Source organism: Macrobrachium nipponense, chromosome 1, assembly GCF_015104395.2.
Source record: "Macrobrachium nipponense isolate FS-2020 chromosome 1, ASM1510439v2, whole genome shotgun sequence".
In the NCBI taxonomy this organism is placed as follows: Eukaryota; Metazoa; Arthropoda; class Malacostraca; order Decapoda; family Palaemonidae; genus Macrobrachium; species Macrobrachium nipponense.
Window position 1 is genome coordinate 47,707,731 of NC_087200.1, and position 17,395 is coordinate 47,725,125.

Consider the following 17,395-nt stretch of genomic DNA (forward strand, 5'->3'; position numbering starts at 1 on the left):
ACCACATATTTTTCCCTTAACGTATATATTTTGGGAGTCTATATTGGTATTCTCTTAAAAACCCTAGCACCTAACCACAGACTCGCACACACACGCATACAGATGGGATTATTATTACAGCGTTCTCAGGTAATAAGACATCATATCAGTCGTTATTCTCAGTAATCTTTTTCTGACATCTTCAGGCTCTCGAATATGATGCCACTATAAGGAGGAAAAATGTAAGACTTCACGTTTCTTACAAACGGTGGAAAACACGTTGACCTCATTTTATTCAGGAATAGAGTGAAATCATTCTTAGGGTTAAACATCGGTCGAAGTGATGATACCTTTCATTTTCTCATAATATTATTCCATTTTTGTGCCAGGAGAGAGAGAGAGAGAGAGAGAGAGAGAGAGAGAGAGAGAGAGAGAGAGAGAGAGTCGAGGTGAGGGGTGGGGGCGGCGGTTACAAAATATATATATATATATATATTTTTTTTTTAACCACATCCGCGCAGTGATTGCTCTGAAAATGTGGCACCTGTTAAGCCTCATGATGATCCTAGAACGGTAGGAAAACTATAAAAGATCTTTTGCATGCAGAAGAAAGTTTTTTAACAAGCCATATCTGCCTCGCCTTTATAAAAAAATTTGTTTTGTAAATTGGTTTTCTGCAGTTTTTCCTCTCACTTTCTCTTTCTCTCGACCTGAGGTGGGCTAAATCTATCTGGAATTCCTTGGTCTCACCATCAAAACCTATAAATTTTTTCTTTCTCTTCTTTCTTGTAATTCTAGTTTTTTTAGGAATCCGTCCTATAGTTCCATTTGGAATTATTATCAGCCTCCTTTTGTTTTTTGCCTTTTTTCTTTCTGGCCTTTTTTGGTCTCTTTGTAAAAACACACACATACACTCTCTCACAAAAGCAACTGTTTTATTATATCAGCGGTTCTCAGGTAACAAGACGACCTAGTTGTCATTCTTTTCAATAGTTATTTTTCTCATATCTTCAGGCTCGTAATTGGTGTCACTTAAGGAAGCAAAAATGCAATTCGTTATGATATTTTTAAACAACAGAAAACACGGTCACCTCAGTTTAATCTATAAGAAAGTGAAATCATTCAAATATGTCTTCTATTCTCGCTCCCTGTAACCAGGTAGAAAACTCTGGTAAGTTTGTGTTAAAGCCTAAAGAAAAATCTTGGAGAAAACAGCAAAAGAATCAAAGAGAATCGGAGTTGAAACTGCAAGGGATTATGAGAAGGCAATCCAGTAATATGATAAAAAGGGAAAACATATCTTTTACTTTTTAAGGACAGTTTTTTTCTTGGGTTCAAATAATCCTACTGGGCCATTTTTATCATTTATATACCCTAATAGTAGATAGATAAATTGTTTGAGAGAGAGAGAGAGAGAGAGAGAGAGAGAGAGAGAGAGAGAGAGAGAGAGAGAGAGAGAGAGAGAGAAAGGATGGGCGCTGTTTGGAATGGGTGTTGAGAATTTGCATTATGGCTAATCGATTTTCACATGTCATTTGTTTCAGAGTTATCTGATAACAGTCCAAGAAAATAAAATCAAAAGTAAAAGGTATATTAACTAAACGGAAAACTTCGACATAATTTTTAGGCAAGGTGTGACAGAACTGCCAACTGAATCATCTTTCCTTACTGCGGTATAAAAAAAAAAAAAAAAAATATGGAGACCAAAAAAGGATAGTCTAATTTCGAAGAAAGATACGAAATTGCATTTCGGATGAGAGAGGAAGCGCACGAGAAACCTAAGCAGTTGGGTGTCATCAAACCTCAGATGAAAATGAGGAAGACGTACCTAGGATGAAAAATCACCATGTTAATTATTTATATTTAACTATTTAATTATTTTATCTATTTTTCATCAGACTCTTAACTTAGTCTTAAATAGTGGACAGCTGAAATTTGCTGAGCAAAAGTTACCTTTGATAACATAATGCAAACACCTTTTTATGGTTGGTACTCTTACTTTTGAAGACAAAAAGTGCTTTTAGTATCCCGCGCTGTTAACCAGAATAAAATGGATGAAAACATTTTTCACGTATTTCAATACATGTGTCTTATTCATTTGTTCTTGTTTGCTTGTTCATGACCTGAGTATTCACTGAATTCAAATTAGTTTTGATATTTTCCTCCATTTCATATCATCATATTGATTAACTAGCAATTTCCCGAAGTGAGCTTCTTGATTACGTTCACGTTATCAGTAGGACTAGCCACTTATTAGTTTCAATTTACGATTGATTTGCAAGTGTAAAAATGCAAATATATATATATATATATATATATATATATATATATATATATATATATATATATATATATATATATATATATATATATATATATATATATATATATATATATATATATATATATATATATATATGTCTATATATATATATATATATATATTATATATATATATATATATATATATATATATATATATATATATATATATATATATATATATATGATATATATCATATATATATATATATATATATATATATATATATATATATATATATATATATATATATATATTATATATATATTATATATATATATATATATATATATATATATAGGGGTGTGTGTGTGTGCGTGTAGAAGCTACTGGTCACTTTCTTTTACCAGATACATATACAACTGTAATAGCCACAATTCCCTCTTAACTTCTTGAATTCTTTGCTATTATTTTGGATACGCTTGTAACTACAAAGCCTGAAGATCCGAGTTCAAGTAATTTTTTTTGTTTTCTTAATTTTTAAAAAAGAAATTGTGATGTCCGGTACCGGGTTCGTTTCCTAGTACCCGACATCACAATTTGGAAAAAAAATAAATAAATAAAAAAAAGTATTCTTGAACTTGGATCTAGAAGTTCAGGAGGACTTCTGGAGGCGGCGTGATTGGAGTCATTCTTTGCCACCAGGAATGTAATCTCAGCTCACCCGGACATTCATCTCTGATGATCAGGGTCTTCATACGTGACCAGGGCATGAAGGTCACGTGTTGCTGTGCATCGGTGGCCAGACATTATGAATGCACAAACAAGACAAAAAAAAGAGGCACAGAAGTTTGCCGTAAAATGAGTAGTAATGAAAAACTCCGGGTAATTGGGCTAGCTTCCTCAGGAATAACCAGAACAAAACTGAACTATTTGCCAATTTGGCAGACACAATCGTTTCATCTCAAGTAGATGATAAAACATACATTTTTGTCACCAAAGGATACTTGCAATTTTTCCCACTACCCACCCCACTCCAGTATTTTCTTGTAGATGGTAGTTTCAGAACGTTGACTTATTTGGTTGATTAGTGCCTTAATGTTTCTATACGAGTAAAAGTCTATTTTTGATCAGTCTGGATCTGATTTAGTGTCCTTTAGTTTAGTTATGAAGTGTGGTTGTTTCAGAGGTTGGTCGAGAGAAAGAATGGTCGGCAAAGAGAGAGAGAGAGGGAATGCTCCATCGAGAGAGAGAAGAAGTCATGCCGGCCCACTTGATACTCTTTACTTCTTCAGTAAGTAGAGTCCAGTACACTTTTACAAAAAGCATAACAAGATTTGGGATAATTCTTTTTTTTAAATGAGCGCTGTTAGAAACAAGTTTGTTTAGCAATTCGTAGTGTTCTGCCTGGAGACAGAGAGAGATTCTTTTCATAATCAAGAGGTCAGCACTTCCAGAAGTGGCGTGATGGAGTCATCTGCTGAATATTGTAAACTTAGCTTGCCTGGACATTCATCTCGGATGATCAGAGTCTTTATAAGTGACCAGGGTATGAAAGTTACATGTCGTTATGCATAAAGTGGAAGCTGGTGTCGTCATGTGATAGACATCTGATCTGGTTTTGATCGGGTCTTATGCACGGGAATATTAAATATACACAAATGTGTGCGTAACAATATATGTTTCTTTATGGAGTATGATGTATATATAATAGGCACTGGATATATATAATAAGTGAAAATCAGGTCAATAACGAGTGATGTGAACAAGATTGGAATATGAAAGACGGTACTGTTAATTATTTAATAAAACTTACAAACATTGGAGCAGACGAGACCAGCTTACACATCATAATGTTACCGGCCGCATTGGTGAGATTGCGAGCGTGCAAATGACCTGGATTAAGTTGAAGTATATGATCGTTACATCAGCAAATGCAGTTAGCTAAGTAGGACATGTACATGATATGTGGATTTGGAACATGAGTTTGCTATTTGTAATAATCACAATATAAAGGTGTTTTTATCAGAGAATGTCATTCGAAATCCAGGTACAAGGATTATAGTAAGAATCAAGCTGAAGGAAGTGAAAATGCCCAAAGAGGTGTGTATAATTGAGGTTAGTGAAAAATTATAAGGTGTAATTGATATCAAATACTGGGGATTATTGGACAGAATGTTGAACTGTAATGATACAGTTAGGATATATCAGAAGAATATGTATGCGGTGCACCTCCAAGATTGGAGTAGTGATAGTTGTTCGTGGCTATTGTAGAGGGGCAAAAACTGAATTTTCAGAGGCAGAAATTCAAATAAGGAAGAAAATCTTTACGGAACACTTAGCTAATGTAGTCTACAAGGAGCATATAGAGGCTGTAAGCGAGGTTTTGGCAGAATTTGGGGATATTGGGGCTTTAAAAGGGGATAAATTAGGACTGACTAAAGTGTTAGAACATAAGGTGAATCTAGAAGAAGGAACAAAACCCATCTTTATTCCCGCATACCGTATACCCTACAAAATCAGAGATCAGGTAGAGAAAGAATTTAGTAAATAGGAAGAGGAAAGAATGATTAAACCCAGTGTGTCCCCGTACAACTTTCCCCCTGTGGGCAGTGTCCGGCTATGTGTAGATTTCCACCGTCTTATTGAAAAAAAAAAGAGAAACAATTCCCGACCGTTATCCAATCACGTGCATACCAGACCTTTTTGTAGAAACTGAAGGACGTAGAATATATTCTTCAATAGACCTTATGCAGGGATTTTTGCAAGTTCCCTTTAGAGAAGAGAGCCACGAACTGACTACGTTTTCATTGCCCAAGGAGTATTTTGAATAGATGAGGGTGCTTTTTGGCTTCTCATGTAGTCCTATGACTTTTACCAGGTTAGTGAATGCAGTTTGCACGGGCTATTAGGCAAAAACGTGTTCGTGTACATGGATGACATACTGATTGCAACAGACTCGATCGAGCATCACATGGCAGTGCTGAAGGAAGTTCTTGGGAGACTTAAGCTAGCAGGGTTGAAAATTAAGTTAGCTAAGTGCGGCTTCTTGAAGAAGCAAATTGGACATTTAGGTCATGTCATTTACAGAAGGACTTAGAGTAAATAAGTATGAGAAATGATTATGAGAGAGAGGTAAAAAATTATGATATGAATGAGATGCGGATAATGAAACTAAGTGATTCTTCCCACTAAAAGAGCATATACATATGTAACATATGTAGCATATCAGAACAAAACAAAGAAATACTATACTCTTGCATAAGGAGCACACCAAATGCACTAATCATAAATGCAGCTTTTCCAGTGTTTGAAAATATTTGAATTATGCAAGTGAACTCTTCATAATCAGTTTTCAGAATTCTTCAGCCTTTGCAAATAGCATATTATGGTTTTGCGTCTCAGTTCTTGAAAAGGTGGCTGACCAAAAGCCACAAAAAGAGCGGATGCACTTCCTCGCCTCGGAATGCCCAAGAGCCTTCGTAGGTTATCGTTGTAGCATACTCTCAGCTTATTCATAGTTCGTTGGTTTGCTCTGACAACCAGAGACATGCCATAAAAACTTGTACAAAAACTCTGGAAAAGCATTTTCTTGACATCATCGCTACATTTAGAAAAGTTCCTTAAAATCCTATTGCCCCTTGCACATAGACTTTTGTACAAATATTCTAAATGGGCATTGTCCGAATTTTGAGCAGTAAGATATTATCCTAGGTGCTTTATTTTCGGTACAATATCTATACGTGCATTGTTAACAACAATAGGTAATCTATTACAATGGCAGATCTTACTCTTAGGAAAAAATTATACATTTGGTCTTCTTTACATTTAACAAAATGAAGTGGAAAATTCACTCGAAAATACTTGACCCCATTTGACAATCATCTGCTGATTTTTATACCACTTACCTAGCAGTTTAATGATATAGCAAGGAACATTTCTGACAGTACTTCAAATAACATCTTATGAGACACTTTATCAAAGGCTTTAGACATATCCATGAAATAAGCAAATAGAGGTGTTTTACGAACATTATACTCTTCGATTACGTATTTAAGAATATGAACTGGAATATCCGTTCCATGATGGGATCTGTAAGCGAACTGGTTGTCACTTGTCAATAAGTGTTTTTTGCATCTCTCCAATATAATTGCTTCCAAAACTTTTGAGATAACAGTGGCTAGAGCAATCGGCCTATAATTAGATGTTACTGTGGTCCGCGTTTTTATCTTTAATCAAAGAATAAGTTCTTTGTAAGTAGGAATGACAGAAACAGAAAGTGATGAATAAATTTAGTAAAATTCTCAGACCGCACGAGCCTCAGTTAAGTGCTGAAAGGTCAGCCCGTCATGTCCAGGCCTGCTGGAAGTGTTCAGAGAATTTAAAGCATTCGAAATTTCATTGACATTTGTCCCTGTAATATCTCACTGACCTTGATTTTCCACTGGGTCTGGGGCAGGATGAGTAGGGTCGTTAAACAGCTCAAAATAATGTTCTTTCCATAACTCGGCAATTTTTTCATAACCACTCACATTATTTTTTACGTCTGGTAAGATTATTATTATTATTATTAAAGTAGTTTAACCAGACCACTGAGCTGACTTTCAGCTCTCATAGGGCTGGCCCGAAGGATTAGATTAAAATAAAATAAAAAAAACCATGTCTAGGACAGAGGCAAAGCTCTGGAACCGAAGTGTTTTTCGGTGTGATGACAAATGATTGAAAATTAAACTAAAAACTGCACAAAGGCACACACTCACACGGGAACACATGCACACTATAAATACATTTACTCATGTATCCATACTTTCATAAAAAATAAAATCAGAATAAGTTAAGTAACATTTAAAAGTTTTGTTTTTGTTTTAAAATTCATTAGTCTAATAATTTTCGTATTTTTAAATTTTACTTAGGTTTATATTTTATCAACTAAATTACACTTCTTTAAGAACATATAAATAGGCATGACTGAAAATGCAGAGGATTCTGACAAGATTTCTTTCATAGATCTGTTTCCAAGTGTCGACAGTCGTTGCTGGTTGTACTTTGGGCATTCGCATAACACATGTTTGACAGTTATAACCTCCCTGCACTCTGCGCACTCAGGAGCTGAGCTAGGTGGGCAGCTCATTAAGTGTCCATGTGTCAGACGGGTATGGCCTATACGGAGACGTGTCAGAATTACTTGTTCATGTCTCTCTCTCTGATATGATGAACTCCACTTTCCAACATCAGGTTTTATTTGCTTTAATTTATTATTTTCTGACTCTTCATTCCAAATATGTTGCCATTTCCTTATAATACCCATCTTTATGTATGTTACATAATCACTCATAGGGAGATTCACACTTGATCTTGTCATTTGATTTGCTTCTTTGGCTGCTTTGTCAGCCTCTTCATTTCCTTTGATCCCTACATGGGCAGGGATCCAACATATTTCTACATTTTTCCCACTAATATCTAATTTATGTAGTGATAATTTAATTTGTTGTACAATATTATTTGTTTTTTTTGGTTTATAGATCTGGATGGCTTCTACGGCACTTCTTGAGTCACTAAAAATCACAAAATTATTTAGTGAAGTGTCTTTAATTATTCTTATGGCCGAGGCAATTGCGCAAAGCTCCGCTGTGAATATTGGGTAGAGAGAACTGATATGATCTGTCCTGGGACACTGCAGCATATCCCACTCCATGTTCCGATTTAGATCCATCTGTGTATATTGCATAATGTGGACCTTTTCGGTTTATATGCTCTATTGTATGTTGTCTATGGTGTGATGGCGTATATAAGTATTTTTTTGATAAATATTTCAATTGTGTGCAAGTTTTTATTTTATTCATTGTCCAAGGCGGAGGTAATTTTACTACTGGAGGAATTTGTATATTCACATTTAGTGACTCAAACAATCTTCTAGCTCTCATTGGAAAAGGGGTGGATGATTGTTTATAATATATCACTAAGTTCAAACAAATAATTTTTTTGTTGGAGAATCGCTTGTCCTAATTCTCAGAGCACTCTTCATTGTTACAAGCTCTCTGTGGAGAGAGAGAGGTAGTTCACCACATTCAACCTGTAGAGAAGGGATCGGTGATGATTTAAAGGCTCCTGAACATATTCTAAGGCCCTTATTATGGACTGGGTCCAACGTTTTGCAGTGCTGCGTCGACGCCGAGCCATATACTTCGCTACCGTAATCAATTATAGACAGGACTGTTGCTTTATACAGTAATGTAAGGGTTTGTCTATCGGCTCCCCAAGTAGTGTTTGATAATTTTCTAATTAGATTTAATGCTTTTTTACATTTTGATTTCAAGTATGTTATGTGAGGTTTCCAGTTTAAGTGAGTATCAAACACTAAACCCAAAAATTTTGCAGTTTGTCTAATTGGTATACTATGATGTCTGATTTTCAAATCTATAGCTTCACCATTCATCCACCTTTTATCTTTATAAAACACTACTGCTTGAGTCTTATTTGTGGATAATTTAAATCCTAGAGATGAGGTCCATTCATTTATTTTATTATACTTTTGTTAATGATGCGTTCTGCATGTTTAATACGAGAGACTGTATAACATGTGGCAAAATCATCCATGTATAGGTTGCTTTTAATTCCAGTAGGTAGATTTTATTAATATCATTAATTGCCAGGGTAAACAATGTGCCCCCACTAAGGACACTTCCCTGTGGAACACCATTTTCAAGTGGAAATGCTCTCGACAACACATCATCAATTCTCACTTGAAAACCACGATTTGTTAAAAAGTTTTGGATGAACCTAAGTAAATGTCCACGGATGTTGTTATTTTGTAAAGTTTTTAATATAGGGTACCTCCAGGTAGTATCATAAGCCTTTTCGATGTCAAAAAAGACTGCTACAGTTATTTGTTTTCGCTCAAATCCTCTTCGTATATGGTCTTCGAGGTTAGAGAGAGAATCTAATGTAGATCTGTTGCACTGTGACCCAAATTGAGTGGGAGTCAAGATTTTATTTTCTCTAAGGTGCCATGTTAATCGAGCATTTACCATTTTTTCTAGTAACTTGCACAAGCAACTTGTTAGAGAAATTGGTCTGTAGTTATTTGCATTACTTGGATCTTTCCCAGGTTTGGGGATAGGTATTATTATTGCTTGACGCCATTCATCAGGAAATAAATTTCTAAGCCATAAATGATTATAAAACTGCAACAAATATGTCTTCGCTAGAGGTGCTAAGTGGCAGATCATCTCAAAACAAATATTGTCACCTCCAGGAGCAGATTTATTGCTGTTAGTGAGAGCAAATTCCAACTCTTCCATATTAAATTTTCTGTTATAATATATGTCTTCTATTGTTTCAAAATTTATTGTTATTAGTTCTATATTGTTTTCTTTGGTGCGGAAGTGGTCATCTAAATTTCTATCACTACTTACATTAGCTAAGTTTTCTCCTATTATATTACTTATTTCTTTTGGATCGAGTATTCTTTTTCCGTCTTTTAATATGGCATGTCTGGGTGGTTTCACATGGGTACCATTTATTTTCCGGAATTTTTCCCATATTTTTTGTATGGGAGTATTATTAGAGAGATCTGATACATATTTCCTCCATGAAATTATTCTTCCTTGAATTACTTCCTTTTTAAATTTTGCAGATATTTTGTTGTATAGAGGCTTTAATGCTTCAATTTCTAGCAACAATATAGTCATTTTTTGTAAAGTACTTTCTAATATTGGTAATGTTTTATTTATTTTACTGAACTTTCTATTCAAATTATCCAATCGTCTCCCTATTGAGTGTTTTATATATTAATTCTGTCAGCTTTCGGAACACCACGGAACTTTGTGTTTTGTTGGATGGGGTTTTGATTTTGGTATTGCTTTATCAGCAGCATCTTGATGAAATTAACGAGAAACTTATTAGTTTCATTATGATCTTTCAGATATTCAAATGGCGGTATACTTCTAGTATGTATTTCATATTGTTCCCATCTGCTTTAAAAATGTTATAGTGACGAACATGTTTTTGCTGGATTATTTTTGTAAAAAGGAAATTAATATTGGGAAATGATCGCTGGTGTACAAGTCATCAATTGTGTTCCAATCTAATCTGTCAACTATACTTGTTGAACACAGAGTTAAGTCTACAGAGGAAAAATGTTCCATGTGTTTTTTCTAATAATATGTGCTAACTTCATCATCATTTTATACAACACATGTCATTAGAATCTATAAGTTCTTCTACTTTACTACTGCTCTATTTGAGTTTGAACAGTTACAATCCCATATTGGGTTGTGAGCATTAAAATCCCCTATTATTATTTTTATAGGTTCTTTGGCATTTTTAACAAATTCTCCAATTTTATCAATATCGTAATGTTTATTTGGTTGGTTGTATAAATTATATATTATAAAATTATCGTTTTTAATTCGAATTTTAATACCTGATTTTTGGAGGTCAGCAATGTTTACAGGTACTTTGTCATAACATACTTTGTTATGTACATATATGGCTGTACCTAAATTTCCTTCTTCTTCCCGTGATGTTGATATTAATGTATATTACCTATTGTTGGTATTGTATTATTAACTTATTGTAAACACAATATCATGAGTTCATATTCCCTTTAATAACCTTTGTACTTCTCCCAGGTGTAATCTGGTCTGTAGACCATTTACGTTCCATTGTATAATATAACTATTGAAAATATTATGTTTACATCGGTCGTGTTTTGTTTTCTTTTTTTGTATTATCATCAATTTGAATTTTTTCTAAAATTTTTATTTACCACATTCAGTTGTTTATCTTTATAATATTTTAAGTGCTCATACATATACATCCTTTTTCATGGGTGTTTAAATCGTGGCCTCTTTCTTTCTATATTTCATAAAATTTCTGATAATGTTTGTTAAGCAATCTTTTGTTATATTTTTGTTTTCATTGCACAATGCAATGAAGCAATCATTGCAGCCACATGTGTTGTCATGTATATCTACTGCTTTATTTGCTCTTATTGTACCAATTATTGGTGATGGAGTAATCTCATCACCCGTGGCATAGTCACCATCATCTATGGTATGATTCTCCTCCACGTTCTTTTAGGTGTTTTTGGATATCTGCATCCATAGGTTTTTATTATTATTTTAGGAGATAAGGTATGTTCTTATTTTGTTTTTGTTCTTTCTTCATATCGTTTGGTTTTTTTGGTTTGACCGATGTTTCTCTAATTATAGTTGGTTTCTTTGTTTTTGGTGGTGTTCTCTCCAAAGGTCGTTTTTTTTCTTTAATTTTCGGTACATCACAACTTCCTTCTTCCACCTCTGTGGTAGTATCTTCTTGTGTTTCTATATGCATTAACACTTCAAATGAATTTGATAGATTATCATCCAATTCATTTGCACCTGTTTCCCGATTCTTTACTATCTTAGTTTTTTCCTGTATATTACTAACTTCTTCAGACCTACTTTGCTGCATCTTGTTACTTCTATCTGTATGTTTTTTTGTTTCATTACTGGTTCCTGTTATAGAAGAATATGTACGTTTCTTGGCAGGATCTGAATTCCTCTCACTTTCAATTCTAATTTAGCCTCAGTTTTATAGAACCTGCCTGTTCTTTCTTTTAACATTTTCAATTCCGTGGTTGTATATGTAATACATGCATTCTTTGGATCTTGCATGATGGTTCTGCTCACAGTTTACACATTTTGGTTCACCGCACTTCCATTTGGTGGTGTGTTCTGTAGATCCGCAGTAAGCACACACCGGACCATTCCTACAATTTCTCTTTGTGTGTCCATACTTACTGCAATTTTGACACTGCAGTGGCTTTGGTATATAGGGTCTTAACTCTCTATTTTGGCCTAAAATTTTTATTTTTTGAGGTAGATCTGAACCCTCAAATTTTATTTTTGCTATTTTTACTACTTGTTTACTGCTCTCTTACTTGTCCATGTCATACACTTCGCAATCCCTCAACCTTGGGGTATCTATTTTGAGTGCAGTCTAAAAGTATTTTCTTATTAATTGGTTCGTCGTTGTTATCAGGAAGTATAATGGGGTACCCCTTGAATGCTGTTCATATTGTCATGCTTCTCCATTTTAACATTAATGGAATCTATAATTTTTAAAGACAAATAGTCTTCTGACTGGCTTTTTGTTGTGGCTTCTATAAGCCAAGTCTTCTCTCTTATTTTTCTGAACGACATTTCTGCCGTTGGATGTCTATTTAATAAAAAAAATTTCTAATTTCAAGGCTGAAATATTTTGTTCTGCTTCATAGTTAGAAACCTGACCAACAACTTCCACTCCCAAAGAGGGAGTCAAAGTGTGTCAAGGTTGGGTCATGCCGGTACTGAAGTTTCCTAGGTTTAGTATATGGTATTTAATGTTTTAATACCAACCTGTTTTTCTGATTTGAGCTTCCGTTAGAATGGTCCAAATCCGTGCCAGAAGTCGTGGGGGTATTTTCTAAATTTTTCATAAAATAAAAAATTGTAAATTTCGTCCAGGATGAGGTCCCTCTCACCAAGGAGGCCCAACTGGGGGAGGAGCAATAATGTAACACAGTGGTAACTGCTCTGGGACACTCACCTGGATATACGCCATACCCACAATGACCTTTTAAGGGGTCGTCAGTCCCATGAGATCGGGCCCAGCACTGCGGGCATGGCATGACATAAAAATTTTCCCCTCGCTCAACCACGTCAGGTACTTTAGTTTTACAGGTGAAGTGGCATGCCGTCCAACTCCACCCTCCATCAAGTTAAAAGAGCAGTCAATTCAATTGTCCAAAATCATGCCAAGGTCGTCAACGAAAGAAGAAGAAGGGAAAGGGGAAAATTTATAAAAAGAGGACTTAAGGGGTTAAAGGTCCCAATGTTCAGTTGGATCCACAGCAAAGAGTATAGCATAAAGGTGGGGCATACTCTCTCTGCAGTGGATCCCTAAGCCCCCCACCTCGTCAAGGAGTTGGTATCAGGGGGACGTCTGGTAAGAAGGTTTGGAGTTTTCTTTTCTTATTATTTCTCTCCAAAACTTCTTCATGCTCCCTCTAAGACACATAGCACTTTTATTGGATCTAATTTCCTCCTCATCTCTACGAAACCTGAACATCCCTTTGAAACTGAGCTTTAGAAAATGTCTTTTTATCATAGAAATATCCCTCCCTTGGATTACCAGATTTCTTCCATGTTAAATAGTCATCCCGTGCTTCATGATGGAATTCCTTTACAAACTTGTTCCAACCAGGAATTGGTTGAAGCCTCTGTGATTCAACTCCTTAGAGTCAGACGACTGCTGAAGTGCACTAATTATGTCCAAAAGAAAGTTTTCAATAGCTCTACAATGATCTTTGTTTTGACATGGTCTTGTCTTGCATTGAAGAGCTTCCAAAGGAAACTCGATGTTTTTCAAAGCATCTTCAGATTTACCTCTGTACGCCAGTAGATCCCCGAGATAAAACTTCGTCTGACTACCATCATTCGTTTGTAAACGTAGGTAGTTGTGAGACCTTCAAAGAAAATGAACGGGGACAATGGTCTTAACCAATATGGAAGGCAATACACGCATATTGTTTATGTGTGTTGGAAGACTAGGCGGGCAAACAATGTGGTCTAACCAACGGGTGTGGCCCGTTGCGTTACTCACCCAAGTGTAAGTGTTTGGGCATTACAACAAAACATCACCAATCACAATAATCATAATGGGTGCAGAAGTTTTTCTGCTCGTTACCAAACCAGGATTCAGGGTGAGCGTTAAAATCACCAACTACAAAAACCTTCCCATTTGGGTGATCTGACATAAGACAGTGTATTTTTGCTAAACAGTCAATATACTCTGCATCATTTTGTCCGTCTGAGTATGGAAGATAGTTGATAATCTTCTTACAATTTTCACCTATAGACATGTCAATACAAATTAGTCTGTCATTTGAGGTCTCCGCTCGCTGTATAGAAGAGGCAAGGCTCTTTTGGTACAGAAAAGCAATGCCCCACAATAAGGACGACCAGCTAACAACTCACTCGATAAATCAACTGGGGAAACTGCATAATATAAAATGATTCAGAATTTATTCTATTCAGGAATTTTTTTTTTTTTTTTTTTTTCTGATTCTTGCACTGGAGCCAAGTCTCCTGTAGAAACATGAGTTGTTTCAGCTACATCAATGGCAATTTCTTACTGATCTACAGTTATAAGAAAAGGAAGCCTTTGCAGTAGTATCAAGCTTGGTTCATTTTTAAATGTTACCAATGGGGAATAAGTGGGAGTTCTTACATACCACAACCCAAAAGAGCTCGATGGTTCCTAACCTACAAGCGTTTTTTTTATGCAAAGCTTAAATACATAAACGATGAGTACAATATCTTAGCAGATGACCTTAGCAGAAGTTTTTATGATATGGAAGGATTTCCCGTTGGGTGATTGCTGGTAATTCTGTACAATGGGATATCAGTCTCATAGAGCAAAGGCAAGATGAAGATGAACTTTTGGCAGACGGAAAAGCATTTCTCAGAGGTGAATTAGTCAGGAAAGGTTATAAATTAACTTTTTTAAGGTTTAGAATTAGAAGGTAATATGTTGGCCAAGAAAATTAAGTATAAATTAAGGACAAGTGAAAGTAAAGGGGACACGACACAGATCGTGAGTCCAAAAGTCCTAATTCCAGTGGTTTTAGATATAGTACATTGCAAGTTTGGTAGTCCACATTTGAGGTAGAAAAAGGCGTATAATGAGATGCATGATAAGTATATTTGGAAGAATATGTGCAACGATGTAGAAATTTTTTGAAAAAGTGTAGTGTGCAACGCTTGCAAAAGCCACAAGGGTAACTTCTTGCAAATTAGGGTAATATCCACATACCAAGTAGGTCTTTTCTGAGGGTACACATGGATAACTTGGGGAATTTTTGTGAATCAGGGTATGGCCATAAGTATTTATTAGTAGTAATAGATGAACAGACAAGGGTAGTGGAAATTTTTCTAATTAGATATAAGACAGCTGAGGAAGTGGCTGTAGCATTTTTCAATAGACATCTGCAGATATGGCTCACCCGAAGTTTTGTTGACTGATAATAGTAGAGAATTTGTAAACAGACCTAAGAGTGCCTAGCAGAAGTTATGGGAATACAGAAAGTAACACTTATTCCATACAGATCTGAAGCTAATGGAGTATGTGAACGGGCAAACAGGAAAGTTCTTGAAGCTCTAAAGAAGACTATAGGAGGAAATGATAGGAACTGAGATAGATATATAGATACAGTTAAGGCATAACATTAATACTATGGTCAGTGATTCTATTAAAATGTCTCCATTCGAGCCACATTTGATTTGTTGCCTATATATACCTTATCATGGACAGAATACAATCGAGGCATTAATCTCTACGGCAAAGCAGGAAAGAAATGCTTGTCTCAACCGTAATCTCGAGGTTAAGACCCGAGAAATGGTGGAAAAAAACAACAGGAATCATTAAAGTTAAAGTTGCTAATGGAGATCATGTAGTCCTGAAAATTAATGTGAGAAATTAATTAAATAAGTTAGGTCCAAAATTTGAGGGTCCTTTTAGAGTTATTGAAGAAAAGAGAGGGAACAGATTTGTAGTCTTAGATGAAAGACAGGTCGGTCTAGACTTACACATATATTAAAGATCAAGAAGACGGGAAAAGGTGACATTGTGCAGTTGCATTTTTCTTTATATTTTGCAAATGGATGATGAAATGTGAAATACAGAGACCTGTAGAAGGTTTATATTTTAGTTAATCCGTCTTATTTAACATTCTTTTTTTCTTCTTTGACTATTTTCTTTTGTGCAAACTGAACTGATTCAGCATAAATATCTGGGGCAATTGTTGGAATAATGGAACAATTTGGGAGAAATATGTGGGAAAATACCGTGGAGTTGAGAAATATTATAAGGGCTTTCCGGTGGTTATGATTTCTGGCAGTGATGATTTTGGTGGTGATTACTGATGGTGTTGATTTTTTGGTGGTGATCTATGGCTTTTTGAGCCAATGGGATGGTTATTGGGGTTCCTTGTGTATTATGGCTCTTTGGGGTAGTACTGATCCATTGTGGTTTTACAGTTTTCTGGTGAGGTGTTGTATTCTATGAGGTTATATTCGCCATTGGTAATATGGGGGTCCGTGATTGATAATTCCTGGATTGTGGTTCTCTGAGGTTATATCCCGCCGAGGTTGTCTCTTTGGTGTTATATTGGCGATATCACAAGTGGTTTCCTTTGAGGTATATTTGGTCATGTTTAAATGGCTTAGGATTTAGCCTGTGGCGGTGTATTTCATATTGGTGGTTGAATAATGGAGGTGGACATATTTTGGATTCTGTGGCATCAATGAGGATTTCTTGAGGATATTTTGAGGATTAATGTAGTTCTGTGGTATCAATGAGGATTTCTTGAGGATACTTTGGGGATTGATTATGCTATGTGGTATCAGTGAGGATTTCATGAGGATTTTTATGATAATGTGGTCCATGTGGTATCAGTGAGGATTAATGTGGTTCTGTGGTATCAGTAAGGATTTATTGAGGATTTTCAGTGAGAAATACGAGGATTTGGGGCTAATTTGAGATTAATGTTGACTTCGGGATCTGCGAGACTAACTAGACGGGGCAATGTTGCTGTTGGGGATGTGTTGAGTAAACAGGTTGTTTGGTGCTGGCAATGTTGTGGTGTCTCGGATGACACCAATTGTTGATATTTTCTTTTGGAGTTGGATACTCAGATGTTTATACTTCTTTCGGAATTCTAAATGATGACATTCCATGGTGGGAAATTTTAAGGGGTCATTCGGGAAATGCGACTGATTTGTTGTGGCTGTATTTTATGTGGGTGATACAAACTACATTTGGTAATGGGATAAAAGAGTTGAGTTATTATTTTTTTAAGGGGAACCCGTAATCGGGATTAAATGGTTTTAATGGTATCATTACATAGGGTTTCTGTTGTAGAGAGGGGGTGGAATTTATCTTGAGATTATGTAACATAGAAATAAGAGTCAACTTTATATTCGATGGAGGTTAGTTGTATAAAACATTACGGGGATTTTGTTGTATAAACATTTTGGGGTTTGTTTGTGTACTTGTCAGATAAAGGATTAATTGTGAGAGGTCAATTAAGGATAAAAGTTCTCCTAATCAATTTTAAAAAGGGGTCAG